General features: G+C 45.5%; 1 protein-coding gene across 10 annotated transcripts in view; it reads right to left on the bottom strand.

Annotated features, from left to right (window-relative positions):
* Positions 1-25,117, bottom strand: part of RALGAPA2 (Ral GTPase activating protein catalytic subunit alpha 2) — a 270,104-nt gene that overhangs the window by 46,219 nt on the left and 198,768 nt on the right. The window contains exon 39 of one of the 10 annotated variants that reach the window (XR_016039170.1): positions 5,885-18,829. The exons of the other annotated variants lie outside the window; for them this stretch is intronic. The gene's annotated coding sequence lies outside the window, so the exon portion shown is untranslated. Of the gene's footprint in view, positions 1-5,884; positions 18,830-25,117 lie in introns of those variants that run through there. 10 annotated transcript variants of the gene reach the window in all.

The following is a 25,117-nucleotide window of genomic DNA, read 5'->3' as shown; positions in this document are numbered from 1 at the left end:
CAGGAGACATGGGTTCGATCCCTGAGGTGGGAAGATCCCATGGAGGTGGGCATGGCAACTCACTCCAGTATTCTTGCCTAGAGAATCTCATGGATAGAGGAGCCTGGTGGGCTACAGTCCATGGGGTTGCAAAGAGTCAGACATGCCTGAAGAGGTTTAACACGCACAGCATACCCCACTCCAAACCCAGGGAGCCAGAACCTGGGAAGTGGTTCCTGGGCCTCACTGTCTTTGGCAGTTCCCCAGGTGGCTGTGGGGTTGAGAACCCTGGGGGAAGGCAATACACACAAGGGTTTCCTGTGTCGTCCCCTGGCGAAGGGGCACAGACTGGAGGGCGGGACCTCCAGGGGCCTGGAAGCTGGGCCTGAGAGGCCTGCGGCAAAGCTGCTTATCTTAAAAATAATGCAAATTCATGGCTCATGTTTACTTTAATAAAAGATGTTGTGAATGATTAACCACCCAGTCCTGCGGATCTGCAAAGGAAGGTTAGGCGTCTCTCAGGACTTGCTCACCATGGGGCCATCCCAGCAGTGTATGAGTCTGGAAATGAGATCCCTAAAGGTAGAGAAGTCTGTTACACCTGCAGGGCAGAAGTCCAGATGGTGGGGTGGGGGGTTGGGGGGAAGGCAGATGTCAGGACAAATATATGGGGCTGAGGTGGGCTCTGGGTATGAGGGCCGCTGAGTGAGGTTCGCTGAGCCACTGGACTCAGAAGCTTGGGGGCAACTTTATCTTTATCCTGGTTTTGGGTCAGCATGGGGCCTTGAATGGCCAGCATCTCCTGGAAAGGACTGCTCCTGCAAAGTCTTGTTTTAAAAACAAACCAAAAGCAGAAAAGCCCAATTACTTCTTCCCCAAACTCCCCAGACAAGGCCATCTTCCTCAGGGCTACCTGGCTGGATGCTCTCAAACGTACCTTCCCTGCCCAGCACCAAATACTCATTACCTTGAACGGGCCTTCAAACAGGACTTAAGACTCACCTTTCAATGTGATCTTTATTATAAATAGATTTTATCATCTTATCCAGTGTGTTTACCTGTCTGAGAACCAGCCTATAAAGAAGTATAATCTTAAAAAGAAAACCGATAAAATCCAGCAATTGCTCAGAAAGCACTCTAAGATCTGAACTTGTAAGCATTTTCCCGAAAAGCTGAAATCACGACCTAGCCAAAGCTAACATAGTCATTAGCATGGAGTAATGCCCACCTGTTTTGAAAATCCAAACTAATGACTGAGTCTACAAATATAGTCTATTTTCTTCTTAGAAGCATCACCTCCCCTGTTGGATAACCTTCTCTCCTCACTCTAATAGAAGCTGTGGTCAGCAACATTTTATATTCTTACTGAACTACCTGTTTTTTACCGAAATCAAAACTGTGACCACCCTGGATTGCCGAGTGAATGTATAATGCTTTCAGTTAGTAAGAATGCACACTTAAAAACTGAAAGTTATAAGATAGAAATTTGGGATTCTTTTCCCCTCTCAATTTCTTCATTTTCACTTAAAAAGAAGTGAAAATTATTTAGAGAAATAAAAAACAATTCTAAAGGAAATCTGCACTAGTTAGCATCACTTATTGGACTGGACTTACAAGTCCTGTGATTTGAAAACGTCTTGGCCAGGGCAAGGTGGGAACAAGTCACCAATCTGCTGGGCTGGTCGTGCCTGAATGCACACTCCGGGGCCGAATCTTGCTCTGCAGTCCTCTGGCTGCCATGGCTCCGCTGGACTTTGGTTCGATGGCCCATTTGTCATGATTCAAAACCCACCCAAACTGCTCTCCCAACTGACTGGCAGTGACAGTATGATCTCACTGGTAGATTTTTAATATTTTTAACAAAGAGACTTTTTTTTTCCATTTACAATTTTTATTGCAATAATATACAAGTGGTATGAGCTCCCCTTTCATGGGTTGGTAAATAAAGAAGGACTATTCACTGGCCAGCACCAGAAGGGGGTCAGCTGATGGGGTCTGTGTCGAGAGTTTGCTAACCCAGTAGGCCATGCAAAATTTTCCCAGGTAAAGACGTATTTCATTTGTTAACTGATTTTTGAAGTCCTTATCACAAAACAGGGTTGGAGACACTGCATGTAATAGCAATAATGAAATGCCAATCATTGGGCATAGGACCCAAAGAAACTACCACATGAATAGAAGGGTAAATGAAAAAGAAGACCCCAGAGAGACACTAAGATGGTTCAAGATGTAGTGACCTCAACAGCCAGGGGTTCCAGAACCAGCAGCCTCCCGGACACAGCCCTAGGCTCCACCTGGGAGGTGTCCTGGCAGGTGGTCCAATCCTCCTCACAGTCCCCTCCCCCCCATGCACACAGATTTCTCTGCACAGTTTATGGAGTTGATGTTCATATATAATACACATTTTGGGAATCAAAAAAAGCTAGGTTAAACTATATGAAAATGCATTTTTTTTAAAAACTAGGTCAAAAACTGTCAAATGTCAGCAATTTCATGAATGCCAACCCAATTTAAAACAAGGCATGGAGAGATTTTTCTTGGTCGTCCAGCGGCTAAGACTCTGCACTCCCAATGCAGGCGGCCCGGGTTCAGTCCCTGGTCAGGGAACTAACCCCCACATGCTACAGTTAAAAGACCCTGCATGTAAAAACAAAGACCAGGTGCAATAAACACACAGAACACACAAAACAAGGCATGAAGCCTCATCTTGCAACCTGCCTCTGACTCTGTTTCATCATCAAGTATTTTTCTGAGCACCTTCGGAAGGGATAAGATGGGACAGTTCTGGACAGGGCCTTGGGATTCCCTACCCCTTACCAAAGACATCTCCACTGAGGGTGCCACATGCCTGATCACATTCCGCTTGACAAACGTTAGAGAATGAGAAATAGGTAGACCTCCTTCTAGGTGATAATTCCACTCGTTCACCCTCGAGCATCTCCTAGCATCACCCCACTTACTCTTCCAGCTCTTGATCCCTTAGGTTTTTATGCTCAAGCAACTGAAGCTCCAATACTTCATGATCTTCTCATCAGCCACTTGATGCAAACAGCTGACTCATTGGAAAAGATCCTGACACTAGGAAAGATTGAAGGCAGGAGGAGAAAGGGACAACAGAGAATGAGATGGTTGGATGGCATCACTGACTCAATGGACACGAGTTCGAGCAAACTCCGGGAGATGGTGAAGGACAGGGAAGCCTGCATGCTGCACTCCATGGGGTCGCAAAGAATCAGACACGACTGGATGCTGATTGCAGCCATCAAATTAAAAGACGCTTACTCCTTGGAAGGAAAGTTATGACCAACCTAGATAGCATATTAAAAAGCAGAGACATTACTTTGCCAACAAAGGTCCATCTAGTCAACGCTATGGTTTTTCCAGTGGTCATGTATGGATGTGAGAGTTGGACTGTGAAGAAAGCTGATAACCGAAGAATTGATGGTTTTGAACTGTGGTGCTGGAGAAGACTCTTGAGAGTCACTTGGACTGCAAGGAGATTCAACCAGTCCATTCTAAAGGAGATCAGTCCTGGGTGTTCACTGGGAAGGACTGATGCTAAAACTGAAACTCCAATACTTTGGCCACCTCATGGGAAGAGTTGACTCATTGGAAAAGACTCTGACGCTGGGAGGGTTTAGGGGCAGGAGGAGAAGGGGGTGACAGAGAATGAGATGGCTGGATGGCATTACCGACTCGATGGACATGAGTTTGAGTGAACTCCGGGAGTTGGTGATGGACAGGGAGGCCTGGCGTGCTGTGATTCATGGGGTCGCAAAGAGTCGGACACGACTGAGCGACTGAACTGAACTGAACTGAAGTGACTGAACACCACCACCACATGGGTACTTAGTTTGAAACAACGTTAACGTTGATTTTCAAGTGTATTAGCTTTATAACAATTAAGCAAAATTAATTTTATAACAATTAAGCAAAAATACAAATGTAGTTTTTCCCTCTAATTCTGATGGAGGCAGGTAAAAATGCTTTTTGAAGAAATGATTTTTCAGACATGTTTTTGCCATTACAGGAATAAGAACTGATCCTATAAAGAAGAAAACTGAATACAATATGAATGTTGGACTCTATCATATTTCAGGGTGGAAAGAAATGCTAGGATCTGAGAGCTCTTGACAGGGTAGAGAGGAGTTTAATTTCTATATTAAATAGACTTACAGAGAAGGCACTGGAATCATAGGTATGGCTAATCAGCATTCAACCCCAGACCTTAGTTTGTAATAGATGTTTTAAATGAACATGATTATTTTCCCACACCTTTTGTTGTAGAGTATCAAATTTATAAGGTCTTTAAATAGATGCTAACAAAACACCTCTAAATCCAGACAGAATTTTATAAAACACTAAAAATAAAAGGTAATGAAATTTTAAAATATTTTCCCAAAAGGAATGGATTCAGTTTTTATTGTTACTTAAAAAAAAAAAAATCTATGCTACAGAGTTTCTTAGGTAATTCTGTAAAACAGAGATACTGGAAAATAGTAATGATATTTTTGGCATTTGGGCATTTCTGTAACTTTAATCGCAGAAGGGAAAAATCTCAAAATAACAAGTATATTTTCACTGCTTTGAAAGGAACTATAGCTTTTATGTGGGTTATTTTTTCACTCTCACCGAAGAGCAAGAAGTTATAAAAAAGGATTAATAATTTACTTACTCAAAAAGCGACTGACTTTGGGTTTATGAATAAATAATGAAAGAAAAAGTAAATGTGCTTTCAAGTCCAGACTAACAGAAGTTAGTGAGTCCACAGCTAGTGCCGAGCACGCAGGCTTTCTAGGATGTTGACGGAGAAATCTGGAACGTGGGTCCCATTCAACAACCTGAGAAGCCGGGGCTTTTCACAAGGAACGAGCACATGACCAAGTTCATTAATTAAACAGTGCGGGTGGAGCAGATGGATGCTACCTACGCTCCAGCGACGCTAAATTGGGACAGAGGTTGGTCCGTCCTTAATGAGGCTCCATAAAATGAATGATTACATAGTGATCACAAGTAAACAAGCCTGCCCAGGCGCTAGATATCAGGCAACAAGTCCTGCAACATGGTAACGACAGGACCAGCCTGAGTGCAAGTATCTGACACACAAAACCTCTGAGGTCGTTCAAGCCCAGCTTGTTCCTCCCTGGAGGCTGAGGAAAGCGTTCCAGTCCACAAAGGGTTAAGCACAAAACGACAGTTATTGGGGGCAATAATACAAAAATGCCTGGCTGTTGAAATGAAGGGAACAGAACCCTTTTTGTCACATATTAAGTACATTATTGAGAATGAGACACTCAAGTTTCCTTTTATCTTTACAGAAAAACAGAGATGCAAAATGTCAGGTGCTTGGGCTTTTTAAACTAAAAAGCTTAGCAAAAGCCACCATACAGAAAATGTGGCCCTTAAGATGGTTTTTTAATGATACGTTTTCCCATATCACTAATTAATTCTTTACTTCTTCTGCTATGTCAGACCCTCAACTGTTTTGTTTTGCTTTTTTCTTCTTGGGTCTTAATTAGCCTTTGCTGCACATGGACTTGTATATAAACTCAAAAGATATTTTTTGGACTTGGGTAGAACAGAAATTTTCATGTGAAAATTTGCTCTAAATATATGTTATTGTCTGGAACATAAGATTTTGAAACTCAAAATATACTTCTTTAGAATGATCATTATGTTTTCCAATGTAGACAATTTAATCTCACGAACAGAAACTGAAAACTCTGAAACAAGGGTATTCGGAGGACACTTGGGTAGCTATACATTGTAGAGAAGCTGTGGAAGTCACAGTAGTTAACAGGGACCACTGCTCTGATGCCACGGCCCCACTGGGATGCCCCGGGTCTGATGCCACCCCTGACTTCCTTTGATTTTCTTTTATTTATTTATTTATTTTATTTCTAAAAGTACTCATGACCTTTGGAAGAAAATGAGAGTCGTTCAGTCGAGTCCGACTCTTTGCCACCCCGTGGACTGTGTAGTTCATGGAATTCTCCAGGTCAGAATACTGGAGTGGGTAGCTGTTCCCATCTCCAGGGGATCTTCCCAACCTGAAAGTTAAAACCTACATTTGAAAGAGGTAGAATATACATAGAGTCAACATGTACAAATAGATATCTTGCTTGCAAGTCCCAGTGTCACTACGGGAGAACTGTATTCTCAATCATTCATCAAGGCAAAAAGCACAATGAGTCATGCCAATCAGGGGCCTGTTTTGAGCTAGACTCTGTTGTGAAATAGGTCGTTAAGTATATTTACACTTAGAGTTTTCTTGGCCTTTTAATTTGGAAGCCACATGTACTTAGGTATAAGAGATGCACATATGGTATCAGAATGGGTGTCTGAATTTATGACAATTTTCTTGGCATCTTTATTCCATAAAATCAAGGTTTAAAGGGCTAAGATCCTCCTGTTAACAATAAGGATAAAACAGACTAAAATTGAGTAGGATTGCTTTGCTTTTTGACAGCTATATACTTCACCCCCATTCTACTGAGAAATAATTGGTACACATCACCGTGTAAGTTTAAGGCATACAGTGTGACAGTTTGATTTACATGTACTTGTGAAATGACTGTCACAAAGGTACAGCTAATATCCATCTTTCCATACAGATACGATAAAAAGAAAGGAAAAAAGGTACTCCTTGTGATGAGAACTGCTACTCTCTGAACAACTTTCCTGTATACTGTACAGTGGTGTTAACTATTGTCACCACGCTGTACATGACAAATGAAGATAAAGTCCCTTAGTCGTGTCCAATTCTTTTCGACCCCATGGACTAAACAGTCCATGGAATTCTCCAGGCCAGAATACTGGAGTGGGTAGCCTTTCCTTTCTCCAGGGGATCTTCCCAAATCAGGGATCGAACCCAGGTCTCCTGCATTGCAAGCAGATTCTTTACTAGCAGAGCCACGTAAGTGACAACCCCAGCACTTATTTATCTTAAACTGTAAGTTTGTTCCTTTTGACCATCGTCCTCCAATTCCCCCTCCCCCATCCTCTGCCTCTGCTAATAAGGCCGATTTCCTTTTTTTCCGTAGGAGTTTTTTCTTTTTTAGATTCCATCTGAAAGTGAGCCCATACAGTATTTATCTTTCTCTACCTGCCATTTCACTCAACATAATGTTTTCAAAATCCATCCATGTTGTCATAATGGCAGGATTTCCTAATTTCTAAAAGGTTAACATTCCATTGTATGTATATAAATATATATATACACACACACGTTGTTTTCCATGTCTGGGCTTTTGTAAATAACACTGCTATAAACAGGAGGAGAGCATGTATCTTTTTGAGTTACTGTTTTTGTTTCCTTTGGATGTATTCCTAGAAGTAAAATTGCTAGATGATATAGTAGTCTTAGCTTTAATTTTTTAATATATAATTTAAAATATTATTTTTTTAGCCGAGCAGCATATGCAATATTCGTTCCCCAACCAGGGATCGAAGCCATGCCCCCTGAAGTGGAAGCGTGGAGTCTTAACAACTGGAACGCAGGGTGAGTCCTTATTTTTAACTCTTTGAGCATCAAAGGTACGTAATTTTGATGGCCTCTTGTTCTTAGCTCAAAAGTGTGGGCCGCTGAGAAACAGCAGGGAGGCCTCAGAGTCAGGCTGGCCTGGGCTCCCATCCTGGTCCGGCCTGGGCTCCCATCCTGGTCCTGCCTGGGATGTGGGGCCTTGGCCAAGACCCCTGCATCTTCCAGCTTCACTCCCTCCATCTGTGGTGCTGAAAGAACAGGCCCTATTCTGCTGGGTTGTCACTAAGTGCAGTAACCACGGACCAGGGGTCCTCATTCTCTGGGCCTTTGAGCAGGCTGAGCTTTTGCATATCATCCTCCCCAGACTGCTTTTTGGTTCTGCATGTAGACCTAGTCCCTCAGCTGACAGAGAACATTTTATTAGTCACTTGAAGACACAAACTACTGACCAAGAGTTCAGTCTCAGCTGTGTCCCCGCTTCCATCCTTGTGCAATTCTCTGGATATTCCAATGCATTTCACCCACCCACATTTCATAAACATGAGTAGAAATCAGAAAAAACACTGAAGTGCTGGCACTACTAACAAGAAATATAGCTCTCAAGTTCCATGGAGTGGAAGCAAAACTGGAAATCTTTAACATGGTAAATTCAGGAAAAATATTTTTAAGACTTCAGTGCCTGTTTAGTTTTCATTTCACTGTTATGGTGAATTTTATTGTTTAACGAATTTTTGGGCTCACAGAATACACACTGATTCATTTTCAATGGTGAGGGAAAGAATGCTAGAAAAGCAACATCAAATGTCAAGATCTAGGAAATGAGGCACATTTAGGAAGTTTATACATTCTGTTTAATTTTCTGAAGATAGAATGCCTCTTAGAAGAAATCAGATGCACATTTGAATTCCTATCTGTAGAAAAGCAAGCAAAAACTTTGGATTTGACAATACAACCAGAAGAAAATATCAATTTGGTGAGTAAGTCTCCAGTTCCCTCCCCCAAAGAAATCTTTGGGGGTTGCAAAAAGTAATCAATTAAAAAAAAAATCTGTATCATCCTCCTAGGGTGAAGTTGCTTTAAAAATTCATGCATTCGCCAAATTCTGATTGCAAAGGCTCTCATGTGCCAGACTGACTACAAAACACTCGGCGATTCAGTCCATAATTAGAAACTGTCTAATCATTCCTGTTGGCCATTCTTGACTCTGAAATGTTTAAATAAAATGTTCCATAAAGGATTATTTGTAAAAGAACCAATATTTTGATCATCAATTCAAAGGGAGGACTGATTGTATAAATGCAAATAACTGCCTTATTTCGGTGCATAAGATCTCAGATGACATTTAGACATCTATTAGCACAACTGGTCCTAAATAATTTAGTAGGGACATTTTTTAGAAGATCCCCACGTATTTATAGTTTGAAAAAATGTTCATTTCAATGTAAATTTATAATCTAAATTTGTTTTGGTAGAATTCAATGATTTAAATAAGCTATGCATTTAGTACGCTAGAGACAAAAGAACCAACATTCTCTTGTAACTCAGAGATATTCTAACATGGAATGCTCTATGTAGAGCTGATACAGCATCAACAGAGGTTTCTATGGAACTTTTAAATGAGAAAGTTTATAAACAGTTTCTAGTCTTCAGCAAATATAGAGCCTCTGAATGGTTTTCTAATAAACAAGCAAACAAACAAACAAAAAAATCAATTGCCCAAACCTTTAAGACTCTTCCACTGTGAGAGAGGAACAGAGTTTAAGCTTCAAAATTCCCTTTCTCTGGAGGAAAGGGGAAAAAAAAGTTTCAGAAATTTAAAATTAACCTCAACCCAAAGCCTTTGGATGCTTTCGGTAAGTGTAACACATTTTACATAGTGGTGGCCACCTTTCTGGAGCTCTGCAACTGAAGACTTTTCAGCCGCAGGGGTTAAAAGCGTGGGTGTGGAAGTCAGCTTTTGTCTGAAAAATTAGCAATGCTATGAGTCATCGTGCATTAACGGTGGAGGAGTTTTGCATCTTGTACGAATCCAGACACCATATGCCATGCGAAGGCCTATTACTTTATTCGGTGCCACCGCTGACAGGCAGCCACGTGGGTATCCCCAGAGGAAGGACAGTCTCCTCCCGGCGGCGGGGACAGGAACCCAGTGGGTTGAACACATTCGACATTGTGCAGAGCAGCAGGAACAGCTGGTAAGCTAGCCAGCTCAACGGCCGGCCGCGCGCGCATGCTAATGAGCCGGCCACAATGCTGGCCTTGAGAGGGGCAGGGGGGTGGCCCGGGTCCCCACAATTGCCTCCAGAGCCGAGCTGCTCCCTCGTGCCTTCAGTCTCCTTAAAACAGAATCCTCTGTTTGCAGTTAATCAAAATTGGTTGTTAAGTCACAACTTGGAAAACCACCCCAACACTTCCAACATGCTTTATTTACAAAGTTACCCTGAAATGTCTGCATCTTTAGAAGGGACCTTGGGATGGGGGGGTGGGGCTTGGTCCTCGTTCACCCCTCAGACAACTGTGTGGCCTCAGGCGAGTTATTTAATCTCTCTGGGCCATGGCGCCGTCTACTCTATTTTCAGGGAAGATCAGATACATAGTAGATTTTGTTATAGGGGACACTGGACTGAGTTTGCATAATATATAAAGGCAGGATGATAACTGTACCGTCCACACAGTATGCTGTGAGGATCAGATGGTTGCCTGTACATGTGATGTTCAGAGTGTCTGGGATGGGACAGGGTGGGCGGGAGCTCTCCCTGAACCCGAGGCGGCAAGTTGCTTCACCACCTGGCCTGGCTTTTCCCGAAGCCTAATGCAGCAGCACATTCCGTTGTAAGGGGTGGGGAGGAGACTGGTGGACGGGGCAAGTTGCGTAGGCCTTGACGAGGCCGGAGGAATGGAGACCGGAGGGCCAGGCATGATGACTGGTGATGGGCATGACTGGTCTGGTATGCTTCCAGTGGCATCGGAGTCCCCAGATCACGAAGTTACATGAAGATCCCAGGGTTACTGAAGGCTCAGTTTACTCCTTCCTTTGGTCAAATCCTCTGACTCCCAGTCACCTACCAACAGCCAGGACAGAGTCCCTCCTAGAGACGCCTTCCTTCCCTGGGCTGAACTCCGTCACAGCCACTAAGAAGCTCTGTGGACCCCCTTTTCCTTGATGCTTTCCACACTTGTCGAAGAGCCGGAAGAATGGGTGTGGGTACCCTGCCTTCCACTTGGGACCTTCAGGAAGCACACAGTTCCTGGCACACAAGACATGGCCAGTGGATACTTTGTTGAATAAGTAAATTAGTGAAAACAACTGCTTTTTAGACTTGGGGACTGGTATTGCGAATGAGATAACTAGAATCTGTTAATCACTTTTTCAGCAAGATTCTTTTTTTTAAGCTCTTAAGGAAAAATTTAATAGAAAGACCAGCTCCAGAATTACACTTCCGTCTCTGTTTTCTAGGGTGGTTGTGCTGTATGTGCTAAGTCGCTCAGTCATGTCTGACTCTTATCGACCCATAGACTATATCCCTCCAGGCTCCTCTGTCCATGTCGTGGGTGTGTAAAGGCAATGAAGGGACTGCCTGGTACTCAGGGCAAACCTGGTCTCCCCCGAGTCTTCCTGCAAGCTCAACCAGCCAAACAGCCCAGGGGTCTCCGAAGGTGACGTCTGTACTTTCTGAAAGGTAGAAAGCCTGTGATTGCCTGTGGTGTGGACATCAGTGAGAACACCTGATGCAGAGTCAGAGGCTGTCAAGACTGACACAAAGATTACATCCCAAGAGAGTTAAAAACTTGAATTTACACAAGTACAATGATAAGGAACTTTGTGTAAAATACAGCGAGGTACTCATCAATGAATTCAAGCATGTTTTACTTTGGAAAGCTGTGATCATGGAGGAAGGCTCTATCCTTCTGAGTGGCAGTGGCACTCTGGGCTCTGCCAGCTGTGGAGGTTGCTCCTTGAAGGTTGGGCTGGCATCATGGTCGGTGCTGACTCTGTTCCAAATTTGTTATCTCCTGTGTATCTGCTGTCTTTACATCCAGTCCTTAATTTCTGTAGCTTCCAGAACTCCAGACAAAATCAAGATAAAGAGATATGGAAGTGACGGTTGAAAAGGGTACTTTCTGACTCCCTGCTGCTTACAGAGGACGCTCAGAGGCATAATATGTGTCTGAGATTCACAGGCACAGGTCCCCAGAAGCCCACAATCCTGTTAAGTTTCAGAGGAATAGAGATCCACAGGGGAGACGATAAGGAGCTTCCATGCCACGTGCAGTGTGATCCTAGGAAGGAGGCTGTGAATCTGAGCCACAAGCTGTGGCCTACACGGTCCCAGGACTGTCACCTGAGCACCCTCCTCGCATGACCTGCTGCAGGCCGCCTCTGATTAGAGCTATCGATTGGTCCTGCAGAAGGGTCTCACTGGGCTCAAGGAAGGTGAGCGGCAGAGCAGAGAGCTCCAATATTGATCGGTTGTGGTGGGGGCGGGGGTGACGCTCACCTTCCAGATGAGGGTCAGCGCTCCTTCACGCCACCTGGAAGGGTTCCTGTGCCATGTACATCAGGGCCCTGGGGGAGTTGGGGGAGACGTGTGAAGCCAGGGATGGCGAAGCAGGGGAGCGAGACCAAACGCCAGAGCCTGGGGACCATCTCCTCTCGTGTCGGTGGTTACAGGACCTCTCAGAGAAGCCAAGGATGCCAAGTGAAACCTTGGCCTTTTATATTAAAAAAAACAACAGGGCAAGGGAAGCCTAGAAGGTGCATTCGTGCATTCCTTCAAGGCAGATAGACCACGACACAGAGAACTGCCAGAGGCCACGTCAAGAAGCTGTCAGAGGCATGTGCATTTGGAGAATGTTGCTCGAGAAAGTCCCTCCAGCATTTGAGGGGTTCGCCAGTCAGAAGGATGGTTCTTATTAGAAAACACAAAAACCATTTCCCACTCCAGCTTGATCCTTCCCTCCACTCAAAGCAGAGCATTTAAAAACTGGCCCTAACTGACATCCTCCTTAAGGGCATCTCAAAGATATAAACGGCTTTCAAAAGATTTTTGTGAAGACAAACATCCACAGGCATAAACACATAAGATCGTCTAAAAAAGCCAAGTACAATTATGAAGTAGTGCACAATTCATGATTCTCAGAGGCAATTAAAATTAAATTACAGGGTTAAAGAGAACAGACTAAAACGAAAATAAGAAACCCAAAGAAATTAAGCTGAGGACAAAATGCACCCTTTAAATATGTGCTTCTGTGGACACAGAAGCGAGTGAACTCAGTTTTACTGCTTTTATGATTAAATTCTTTGGATTAAGAAGTCATTTACAATCATCTATTTCTCTTTGGTACCCATTATAAGTCATTTCCTTCTTGTTAGCATAAAACCATCTTGTGTCATTAAATAGATGGTACTAGAGTCTGCTTTCCCCTCTTGGAAATTCCTTAAAGTGTTGGCATTTCAGATTTTAACTGAACTAACATCTCCTGAATTCTTAGCAGGTCAGATGCTGGAGACTAAAAGATGAGGAAGCCAAGGAAGACGTGGTCTTTGTCCAGCTGGGGGTGGGGGGCGGGCAGGTATGTCAGGACGCGCCCTGGCTCTGGGGGTCAGACCACATAGCCTGTGGAAGCCGGGAGGGGGTGCCTGCTGGTCACCCACCTTCCCTCACTCACAGCAGGCTGCCGCTGTCATCAGCAGGTTGAGCGTGTGCCTGCCTGGGGACCTGCCTAGGCTAACAGCTCTGGGACTTCCAAGGTTAGACAGTGAAAAACCTCGAGCCTTTGGCCTGGGTTTCTGGGAGCCCCAGGCAGCCATGTGTTCAGTCTGGTCATTGGAAGGTCATTCTGCTATGAGGGGACCCCAGCTTGCCAAGTGGGAAAGCTGCCAGGGAGTGAGGACACCTAGCCAGCCCGTGGCTGGTCCAACTGCACCAGGGCAGGCGCCAGACCTGTGTGTGAACAACCCAGCTGAGCCCTGCCAGCCCTGAGGACTCATGAGGTCCCCTTTCACCACCACCTTTTCAAGTCTTTGCAGAGGGCTTAACTTTATCCTGCAGGCCTCCTGCAGTGAGAGGACAAGGCCAGGACTTGTACTAAAATTCTAAAATTCTGTTAAAATAACTTTGATCTAAAATTGAGAAGCAGGGACTTCCCTGGCGGTCCAATGGCTAAGACGCCACACTCCAATGCAGGGGGCCCGGGTTCGATCCCTCGTCAGAGAACTAGATCCCACGTGCTGCAACTGAGAGCTTGCATGCCCCAACTAAAAAGATCCTTTGTGCAGCCAAACAGACAAATGCCATTGAGAAGGAAATTAAGCTCGCCTGAGTGGGACACCTTGTCTGCCTCATCACCTGCTATTGGCCAGATCAGAACCAGTTCTGAGGATGAGACAGGGTGGGTCTGAGCCTGGCTCTCTCATTCACCTCATGGGGATGTCTCGAGGGCCACCTGACACTCTATGCTGAAATCTTGAATTTTATTCTTATAGAGTATTGTTCCTCCCGTCTATTGGATGAGGCAGGTCAGGACACACAAAGCTTTTGCACCATATGAGGGCTTGATCTTGTTCTCCTGACAAAGTTCTTATAAAAGCTTGTGGACATAAAGATGAATGACTCATCTTTTTTTTTTTTTTTTATAGGAAGACAGATGATCTCAAGTTGATGACCTTTTCTGTGATGACAAGGGGCTGAATTTATGCATTTGCTCAACAAGTATTTACCAAACAAAGTGTTGACTCTGTGGCAGGTGCAGAGGCCACACCCAGGGCTGGTATTCACCTAGGGAGCACCAGCGTGGGCGACACCCTGGCCAGCACCCCACCAGTGCCCTCGAGATCCATGAGTTTGGAAATTTCAACTCTCACTCTTGGAGGCATCAGTGAACCCCACAGACGAAACCCCTGCCCTCAAGAGAGTGAACTAGGTGGTAAATTTACACCGTAAATAGAGTGCAGGTGAGCACGGAGATGGCGGAGGTGTGTCCAGGTGTGGGAGCTTGGCGGGGCGTGCTGAGAGGCTGAGCCAGTGACATCTGGAGAACAGAGCTTTAGGCTGAGGGCACAGTGAGGGCGAGACCCCTGGAGAGGGTGGGCCGGATAAGCCCTGGAGTCTGACCCACATTTCAGCAGGCTGGCTCTGGCTGCTACAGCAAGTGTAGATTGGGCTGGATGCGGGGCAGGAGCCGGAAACAGTTGGGAGGCCGTGGTCAGCTATACAGTCTTAGTTTTCACGTCAGGGAGAGGGGGAGGTGACTGGAGATTTCTTAACTGGGACAAGCTCTCATTTCTACTTTAGAGGAAAAACTCTGGTTGCTGGTGAGTTTTCCAGGGAGACAGGCTTAGGGAGCAATGAGTGATGGGGCGTCCAGCCCAGAGTGGGGGTGATGGGTGGTGAGAAGCAGCTGGATGTGGGTTATGTTTTATGGATTGATTCCTTTTATATGTTCTTCCTCCCATACATCCTTAAAATGACCTGTTTGTGATGAATTATCTCCATCTTACAGGTAAGGACATGGATAGAGGTAAAGATGCTTGTTGAAAGCTAAGGAGGGGGCCTCCCTGCTGGCTCAGGGGTAAGGAATCCGGCTGCCAATGCAGGAGACATGGGTTTGATCCCCAATCCAGGAAGATCTCATGCTGCAGAGCAACTAAGCTCGTGTGCCACAACTACTAAGCCAGGACTCTAGAGCCTGGGAGCTGCAACTATGAAGTCCACGTGCCACAACTGCTAAAGCCCGCAGGCCCTGGAGCCCGTGCTTCACAACAAGATAAGTCACCGCAATGAGAAGCCCATGCGCGGCAACTAGAGAGTAGCCCCTGATTGCCATAACTAAAGAAAAGCAACGAAAATCCAGCACACCCATAAATAAATAAATATACATATGTATATATATATATTTTAAAAGCTAAGGAGGGACTTCCCTGGTGGTCCAGTGGCTAAGAATCCATCTTGCAATTCAGGGGACGCAGGTTCGATCCTTGGCCAGAGAACTAAGACCCCACATGCCATGGGGCCACGAAGCAAACGTGCCACAACTCCCGAGGCTGCAAGCCACAACTAGAAAGTCTGTGCACTGCAACTAAGACCCGACACAGCCAAATAAATAAATCGTAAAAATAAAAGCCAAGGAACTTTTTAGGGAAACTGAAACCCCAGGTCTGTGTGAGGCCAGCTCTTGGGCATCACCTGCTAGTTTGAGGACCATATCAAAGTGACACAGCTGACAATTCACGCAGCCCTTGTAGGAAAACTGCTGCTAAGGATGGCAGACGGTGGAAGCTTCTTAGAATCAAGCCTTGACCAAAAGGGTCCACTGTGACTCCAGTGACATTGCCCAACATGAGAGCTAGAAACGGGTTTTCAACTGCTTTTATGCTAAAAAAAAAAAGGTCTGCTTTCCTATTGAGCTGGTATCAGTGGAACTCTGGTTAAACAACTGGTTGAATGACAAACCCATTGAGGAAACCAGGAACCCCAGTGCATCTACCTCATAGTCACTCAGGCAGCTTGGGGACCCTGAAGCACAGCTTGTCTGCCACCATGTGTACTCTTTACAGCCCAAAGTGTGATAACTGGGGCACATGAATCTAGGAAAAGGAGTGTCTGAACAGGATGGACATTTATCTCAGAGAAAGCCAGTAAATTAAGAGGAGACCACATCTCATCCTGATCTGAGCTTAAACCAACATTTAGCTCAGGAAATCAACCCCAAATATTCACTGGACTATGACTGTTGCTGAAGCTCCAATACATCGGCCACCTGATGTGAAGAGCCGACTCGCTGGAAAAAGACGCTGATGCTGGGAAAGACTGAAGGCAGGAGAAGGGGATGACAGAGGATGAGATGGTTGGATGGCATCACCAACTCAACAGACATGAATCTGAGCAAACTCTGGGAGACAGTGGAGGACAGAGGAACCTGGCGGGCTGCAGTCCACGGGGTTACAAACAATCGGACATGACTTAGCGATTGAACAACAACAAAAGAAGCAGCCTGAGATTCCACAAAAGGTAGTTTATGTGAGGGGTGTGTGTGTGCCTGCTAAGTCACTTTGGTCATTTCCGACTCTGAGGCCCCGTGGACCGTAGCACACCAGGCTCCTCTGTTCATGGGATTCTCCTGCAAGAATACATAAGTGGGCTGCCATACCCTCCTCCAGGGGATCTTCCTGATTCCAGGATCAGGCCTGCGTCTCTTATGTCTCCTGCAGTGGCAGGGGGGTTTGCTACCACTAGTGCCACCTGGGAAGCCCAGTTTATGTGAGGTGTTTATGCACAAACACATAGGCATTGGGAGGGAGAATTTACAGCACATAAACACAGAAATAATTTGTTTTCCTCACTGAGATCATTTAAATGCTATTTTCTTTTTTAAGTGTTTAAAAATTGTGAACTATTTTTTAAATGTCTTTATTGAATTTATTACCACACTGTTTCTGTTTTTTGTTTTGGTTTTTTGGTTGCAAGCCATGTGCGATAGCTCCCTGGGATCAAACCCACACTCCCTGCATTGGAAGGTGAAGTCTTAACCAGTAGACCCCCAGGGAAGCCCCTAAGTGCTGTTTTCTGATGAAGAAGTCTTCTAATGTGCACATAGGTGGTTATGTGCAGAGAACATTCATCCTGTCAGAGAGGATATCAATTCTGCTTTCCCAAATTAATGAGTAGATGGTATTTCCAGGACATTCAAAAGAGGCTTTCCTTGATTTAAACAGGTCAAAAATCCTCTGAAAATATTCCTTAAACCTAAAACTAATTTCCATTTCTCCCTCGTGTTAAAATTGGGTTCTTGAGAGTGTCAATTCAAAGTATCTCAGTTCAGTTCATATAATCTCACAAATGTGAAGAGAACATACATCCTACTTACTTTTCACCACCAAGCTAACCTCTCCTTGGGAGGACACAATGTGATGACAATTTTCATCTTTGGGGAGAAAGTTCTGGTACTCGGGGCACTGAGGGCAGAGCATAGGGGTGAGCCATAGAGGCTGCGCCTTCTTTAAATTCCACCGAGGAAGGCAGTTTGGATGGAGACCCCAAAATCTATTCTGTCCATCTGTTTTATTATTCTTAGAACAACTGTCAAAAGTTGCCCAGGGATCAAGTTGCAAACATACTAATTTGCCTTTGAAAAGTAGGCCCTGGGGGAGTTCTGGAACTCTGCTTATAAATTCAGAATCCCATCAGCGTGCCTGCTCGCCTTTGTGGAGGTATGAGCCTGCGCTTCCAGGCTCACATCTGCCTCCACGCCGGGATGCGCCCACAGACCCACATCCCACTTCATAGGCAAATGAAGGCAGGACCAAAGGGACTTGGCATCTTAAGGGCTGGCTTAAGATGACTAGCAGGCCCCGTTTTTTTTTGTTTTGTTTTGTTTTTAGGAGGCAGTTCCTTCATGGATCACTGATGGATTAAGGACGAAGGCTTTGTGGTGGAGCATTTAAACAGGTGGACACAGTGCAGGGACACATATTTGGTGCTCTTTAATGCCCCAGGAACGAATTAGGAAGGTTGGAGACTGGAATGAAGAAGCATTAGAAGAAATAAACTGAAGAGAACTATTAATATCATAAACCACTGTATACTGTATCGTTTCATTTTTTTATGATACTGATGAAAATAATGAGAAGATCATTTGGACACCTGTGATAGCAGACGTGGCTCTGTAAATCATAATGAGCAATGTCCAAGGAGTCGTCAGGTTAAAATATTGTGCATTTTGGAAACATGCCACTCTGTTGGAAACTGAGGCAGCTTATACTTCCCAAGTTAAAGGCATGTGCACAAAACAACATTAAGTCCACATGACTCCTGCATGGCTCCCACGCAGGACACGTGATCGCATCTTGGGAGGGTAGGTGGGGGCCCTGGCACTGATCCTCATAGCTTCCAGTACCCCCCACCCCAGCCCCAGGGGTCTCTGTCAAGTCCCAGGGTATAAAGTCAAATGCTTTCATCCAGGTCTCCTGCGCTGCAGGCAGATCCTTTACCATCGGAGCCACCAGGGAAGACCTTTCAAAGCACAGAACCCAGAAACATATTAGAAGTACAACTTTCAAAGTACTCATTTTAGAGTTTGGTAAAATGCCACCGAGTAAAGTAGACACCCTTTCAGGGCCAACATGATGGCATGTGGATTGTTCTCACCTGCAGTTGACCAAGGGAGCATTTCACTTTGATTAAAAAAAAAAAAACTTACTTGCGTGTGTTGCAGATTACTCGGGTACAAAACCCACTGGGAGCTCACTGCAGACACTGAAGTGGACGGGCCCGAAAGGGATCACCATGTGGACTGGTCCGCTTTGTTCCTCTTCAGCTTTGCGTGATCTCTTATTATCATAAGGCATGTATTATCCTTTCTGGAGATCTGAATAACAGAAAGTCTCACTTTCGAATATATTTTTTCTAATTGCAGACACTGCTAAATGCTCTGGGATGCTGTTTATGGCATCATGTTCCTTTTAAAATGGGACTGATAATTAGTAAACTGAAATTTGATTAACGATGGATTAAGAGGTTCTGATGTCTCGCTGCAATGTGTGTACTGGGAGAGATCAGCCTTAGGAAACTCATGTCTTCCCCTCTCCAAGATGAGAGGATAAATTTAAAAGCCTGATTTTTTTTTTTAAAAGAGAGTTCAGCTGGTATGCAACAGTTCATAATGTAGGATTCAGTTTTTTTCTTCACTCTTTTTTTCTCACTTTGAAGCTGGAGCCACTGAATTAATTAAGAGAGGACAAAATAAACTAGAAATAAAAGTTATCCTCCGAAAATGCTATGGGTGAGCCTCCTGGTTCTAACAGAGGGACCTGGTGTGTTAGATGGCTCAGGCCTCTCACCAAGCTCAACTGCAGAATTCCAAGACCATGAAGATCTCCTCTGAAAAGTATGCGTGTATGCGTGCTAAGTCACTTCAGTCGTGTCCGACTCTTTGAGACCCTATGGACCATAGCCTGCCAGGCTCCTCTGTCCATGGGATTTCCCAGGCAAGAATTCTGGAGTGGGTTGCCATGTCCTCCTCCAGGGGATCTTCCCGAGCCAGGGATAGAACCTGCATCTCTTATATCTCCTGCATTGGCAGGCGTGTTCTTTACCAGTATCGCCACCTGGGAAGCTCTCTGAAAGGTATAAAGCCTGCGAAAATGACCACTAAATTTTAAATCATTACCACTTTGTGATCTTCAGAGTTAAGGTTAGGGATGCCTCTTTATAGTTTCGCTAGGATTATAAAAAGGCGTGTAATGGCCAGAAGTTTTTCCATGCTCCATGGCCAGTAGAGTCCATATTTCTTCCTCGCCTGCATCTTAAAATTCATCCTCTTGTTTGCCTACTGCTGAAGAGTGTGGTAGAATCAGGAATAATGGCTCCCTGTGAAGCTGTGCCATTCCCAAAGTAACCACCTGAACTCGAAAGAAATGCGTCCTTTATGGAATGACCTTTCGCTCTTTGAATATTCCGACATTCGTAGATGTTAAATGCCTAGAAATCCTAGTAGCGCTATGGACAAAGGTGGGAAGGTTCAGCCAATACCCTCTTGCCTGCTCTTGACAGGATGACCGTCTCCACTTTTTCTAGCATCTTTCTAACAGCAATCTGTATTGGGGAACAACAGTGGAATTTGTGCCATCATGACCGAATGATTACGGTGCAAACCGAGATTCTTCCGGGGCCCAGCATGCTGCTGGTCCCTATGGAAACGCAACCTCAGACAGTGTCCTCCGCTGGGCTGGAGGAGGCAGCGGAGGCTTTTGTGCCTGGGGAGATTTCTTCCACAATCTTCCAGCACCAGACCCCAGAGCTTCCTCCCAGCTCTCTTCTAATTGAGATGCAAATTAATCTCTCCGGCTGATTACACTTCCCTTAAGGCTACCGACATGCGCAGCTGTAACCAGAGTTTGTGAACTCCCCAACAAGTGACTTCAGCTGACAGCCTTGCCCGTGCAGACTGGCCGGTGGCAGGAGCTGGGCAGCCAGGACTTCCCTATGGCGAGTTACTGGCGGTATGAAATTTACATACAGTTACGAATGAAAATGACAACCCTATACGACCATGTCTCTAGGATTTAGAAACAGACTATGAGGCGAGTGTCACTTGAGGTCTCAGACTGAAGGACCACACCACTCCCGTGGATTCTGGCTTTTACCGCTTCACCTCCCCACCTCCTTCCTGGCTGCGCTTCTGTAACCTGAACGCTGTTCGAATCCATCTCTCTAACTATTAACAGCTCTAAGAATAGGGGATGACTAAAAAGCCATCTCTTACTTTTCATGGCTCTCAATACACTTCTATTAATTAAAAACCAGTGGATAAGAATCCATCTGCCAGTGCAGCGGACATGGGTTCGACGATGCCTGACCGGGAAAGATCCCACAAGTCTCGAAGCAACTAAACCCACTGGATATCCTAGTAAGCCCATGTTCTAGAGCCCTTGAGCTGCAGCTACCAAAGCCTGTATGCCCTAGAGCCTGTGCTCCTCAATAAGAGAAGCCACTGCTATGAGAAGCCCAGGTGACGTGAGGAAGAATAGCCCCTACTTGCAGCAACTAGAGAAAGCCCACATGCAGTAACGGAGACGCAGCGAAGCCAAAAATAAATACATAAAAACATAAATAAATTTTAAAAAATTAAATATAAAGTCACCATTCTAATTGTTGAGATTTCCACCTAAATGTCCTTCAATAACTTTTTGCAGTGGTGATGCAAGCGTTATTATTTACAAAGTGATAGAAAAGCAATATGCACAAAACATTATGTTGGGGGATTCAGCTGCATGGTAAACACTCAAAAATGGGAAAGGACTTAAAGTGTGTCTTTCTGTACAGAGATATATACTACATTTGTAGAGCTCTATTTCTTGGAAAATGAAGATTTTCAATTTTGAAAAAGAAATGCTGTTTTATAAAATATGAGTCATTTTTGTCTTGTTTTCCAAAACATTTTCTTAAAAAAACTGAATGAATCTCTTCTCTCTGGCTCTCCCTTCACACATATGCATGTCTATAAAGTCCTAGGAGGAATGGACAGCTTCTAGTCAGTTAGGAGACAGAAGAGGCTGGAGATGGCCGGTCTGGCTGGTAGCACAGACAGCTGTGGAATGGGAGGCCCCTGGGTCACAGCAGATAGCCAACCATTGGTGGGGAGAATGGGCGTGACCCGGGGGGAATCCTGGGGGTGTCCCCACACCCCCAGTGAGGAAGAACACCCCCTGTGAAGGTTGGGATGAGATAGGGTGGCGCAGCCATGGATCCGAGTGGGAAGTGAGGAGAAAGGGCACTGCTAGTGCTGTTTCACGAAGCAAGGTGTCAGCCTGGCTTCTGTGCACATTGTTAGCGTCACACTAGCTTTTCGTGGAGGGATGTGCTTCTGTCTAACTATGATGGGTCATGAATCTGCATCAAAAACAGCAACGTGGTGTCTTCTTCTCCTTCCTTGAAGGTCCCCCTTGGCACCACCATGTGCCTCCCACAGGCTTGGTTCCTGGTTGGTATACAGGGATGGAGGTAGTGCCGGCCCCCTTCTTGGGTACCAAGCTTTCACAGGGGGTGAGGGGAGGTGGACCTTCTACACAGAAGGGAGGAGTGGTCTCCAGCCTTCATCTGAGCACCTCTGGCAGTGAAAAGTACTTCTGAGACCTGATTCCATGGATCGGCGCTTCCACATTTCACAACAGAGATCTGAAACACTGGTATTTACAGGGCCAGGCTCACACTGCAGATGGTGACTGCAGTCATGAAATTCAAAGACACTTGCTCCTTGGTAGAAAAGCTACGTCAAACCTAGACTGTGTATTAAAACACAGAGATATCACTTTGCCAACAAAGATCTGTCTAGTCACAGCTAGTTTTCCCAGCAGTCATGTACGGATGTAAGAACTGGACCATGAGGAAGGCTGAGTTACCAAGAATTGATGCTTTTGAACCGTGGTGCTGGAGAAGACTCTTAAGTCCCTTGGACTGCCAGGAGATCAAACCAGTCAATCCTAAAGGAAATCAACCCTGAATATTCACTGGAAGGACTGATGCTGAACCTAAAGCTCCAATACTTCGGCCACTTGATGTGAAGAGCTGACTCATTAGAAAAGACCCTGATGCTGGGAAAGATTGAAGGCAGGAGGAGAAGGGGACAACAGAGGGTGAGGTGGTTGGATGGCATCATCAACTCAATGGACATGAGTTTGGGCAAACTCCGGGAGATGGTGAAGGACAAGGAGGCCTGGCGTGCTGCAGTCCATGGGGCCACAAAGAGCCAGACACGACTGAGCGACTGAACACCAACCAGGCTCTCATGATAAAGACGATGGTGACACTTACTGGGCTCTCACTTAGGACCAGGCTCTGTTTCACCCATGTGGCCTTCTGACTGTCTATCTCCCCAGGAGGGGGGCAAATGGGGCTCTGGGTCTCAGTGTCAGGGAGACATGGTCCAGGGGTCTGTGGTGAACAGGGGGACAGGCAGCCAGCTGGTTAGGAGCCTGATTGCTGCCAACAGCAGAGGAGGCCCTGTGGGGTCAGAGGTTTTGATTCTTTAAGAAAAATCAGAAATCTAGACTTTGTAAAATGCACAATCTCCCAACTTCTCAACCTGCCTGACAAACTCAATTTTTACGAGTGACACTGGAGGCGTCAAAGGAAGTCCATCTGAGGGGCTGGATTCAGTTGCAAGTGGCTGGTTTTCGGGCTCTTGGGTTTTGCATGTTTGCTCCAACATTGATCTAAAATCCGCTTCCGGCTGCCTCTGTTCACTGCTCCCCGTTCTGTAGCCCTTGCACCTCTTTGACCCCCCACGCTCCTGAGACCACTCCTCCTTGGTTTTGCTCCCTGAGCTGTATGGACTGGCTTCTGTGAACCTGCTCTGGATTGGCTGGGCTCTTATGATGTGGTCCCAGAGTGACACCCCTATTTGCCATGTGAGCCAAGAGTGTAAGGGCGCAGGGACCATGCCTGTTTCTCCTGATGGAGTCTTACCCTCATTTCCTGGATCTCAAATCTGTGCTCAGTCATGATACTCGGGTTGCAGACACCACCTGTGGCCCCACGGAGTCACCCTTGGCCTCTAGGAACCCAGCTAAGCCCAAGGGTGTGGCTTTTTGGACTCCCCTCTTGGTCTCATCTGGATGGTTTGAGTTTTGGTAGACTCATCTGTTGAGATGATCCTCATTTCTGATGTTGCCTTGGATCAAGTTAGTTCACCCTCTCTGCTGCTGCTGCTGCTGCTAAGTCGCTTCAGTCGTGTCCGACTCTGTGCGACCCCATAGACAGCAGCCCACCAGGCTCCCCCATCCCTGGGATTCTCCAGGCAAGAACACTGGAGTGGGTTGCCATGTCCTTCTCCAATGCATGAAAGTGAAAAGTGAAAGTGAAGTCGCTCAGTCGTGTCCGACTCTTAGCGACCCCATGGACTGCAGCCTACCAGGCTCCTCCATCCATGGGACTTTCCAGGCAAGAGTACTGGAGTGGGGTGCCATTGCCTTCTCTGAGTTCACCCTCTCAGTTTCCCTTAAAAATGGTATTTACTTTGATAAACAGGTGTTCTAGACCTTTGTGAAAATTGCTGGATGGAAGCAGACTTGAGCAAAGCCTTGGCCCACATGGGACCAGTCACTAAGGCTCCGGTTGGTCGGTGGCCACAAACGACTGCATTTATATTTAGCCACAGCAAAGTCGCCCAGCTTCTATAGGCCTGAACCCTCTCCCATTGGCCAGACAGTTATGATACTTTACCTTGTGTTTAACCAAAATTAAGATGTATATTTACAAGCTTTCTCTAACTTCTGAAATGAGTTATCTTATCAAATATCATGGGTGTGTTTGGGATACTTCATTCTATGTAGACTCATCCTTTTCTGGAGGCATACACGCACAAGGGACTATGCAATGTGCCCCAATTCATCCTTTAATCCTGTCTGAAAATGAGGAAAACAGTTTCCTCTTTTCAGTTTTGGGTGCATCCTTAATTTACATGACTTCTGAAAAAAACAATTCTCCTGGTTCTGAGATCACTGTTGTAAATTTGTTCCACAACCCGATGTATGTGGCCTCGGAGGATGTATCTTACTGGCAGAGGCCAATTCTTTCTTTTTTCTTATTGTGTTCTCAGTGCTTTGAGTCATTCATACGCTAAGACACTTCTGCCAGCTCCCAGATGAAAAAGCTGGTGGACAGGTGGGATGGGGTTCACTGACTCTCAGAACGGAGGCTCCGCAGAACCCACACCATGTGGCTACAGTGGGGGCTCCCTCTACCCCAAGTCCCCTTTTTCTTTCTCAGAGAAAGTTTTCATTTTCTAGTAAAATACCAAATCTCATTTCTTTTCCCCCTCCACAGCCTCAAGCCATTCCTGGAAACATGCCATTTCCTCACCTGATCTCTGCCTTTTGAAATGTGCTTCCAAGGTGTCAGAGCACAAGTCTGCTTGTGGTTTGTTCTGTTATTCTTATACAAACTCTCGGACAAACCATTACTTCCTGCAACATCCAAGTCAGCCTTTCACTGATGCTGAGCAATGAAAGCATCTAAGACACAGCTCCCAGTGTCTGCTTCCTCTGTCTTCTGAAAGAGGGTGTGCTGCCAGCAGTTTATCAAATGCGGACTTCCCTGGTGGTCCAGTGGTGAAGAATCCACCTGCCAATGCAGGGGACTCGGGTTTGATCCCTGG

Source organism: Moschus berezovskii, chromosome 15, assembly GCF_049115385.1.
Source record: "Moschus berezovskii isolate FMDL1 chromosome 15, NW_MosBer_1.0, whole genome shotgun sequence".
Taxonomy (NCBI): Eukaryota; Metazoa; Chordata; class Mammalia; order Artiodactyla; family Moschidae; genus Moschus; species Moschus berezovskii.
This window is presented reverse-complemented; position numbering and strand designations above follow the sequence as displayed.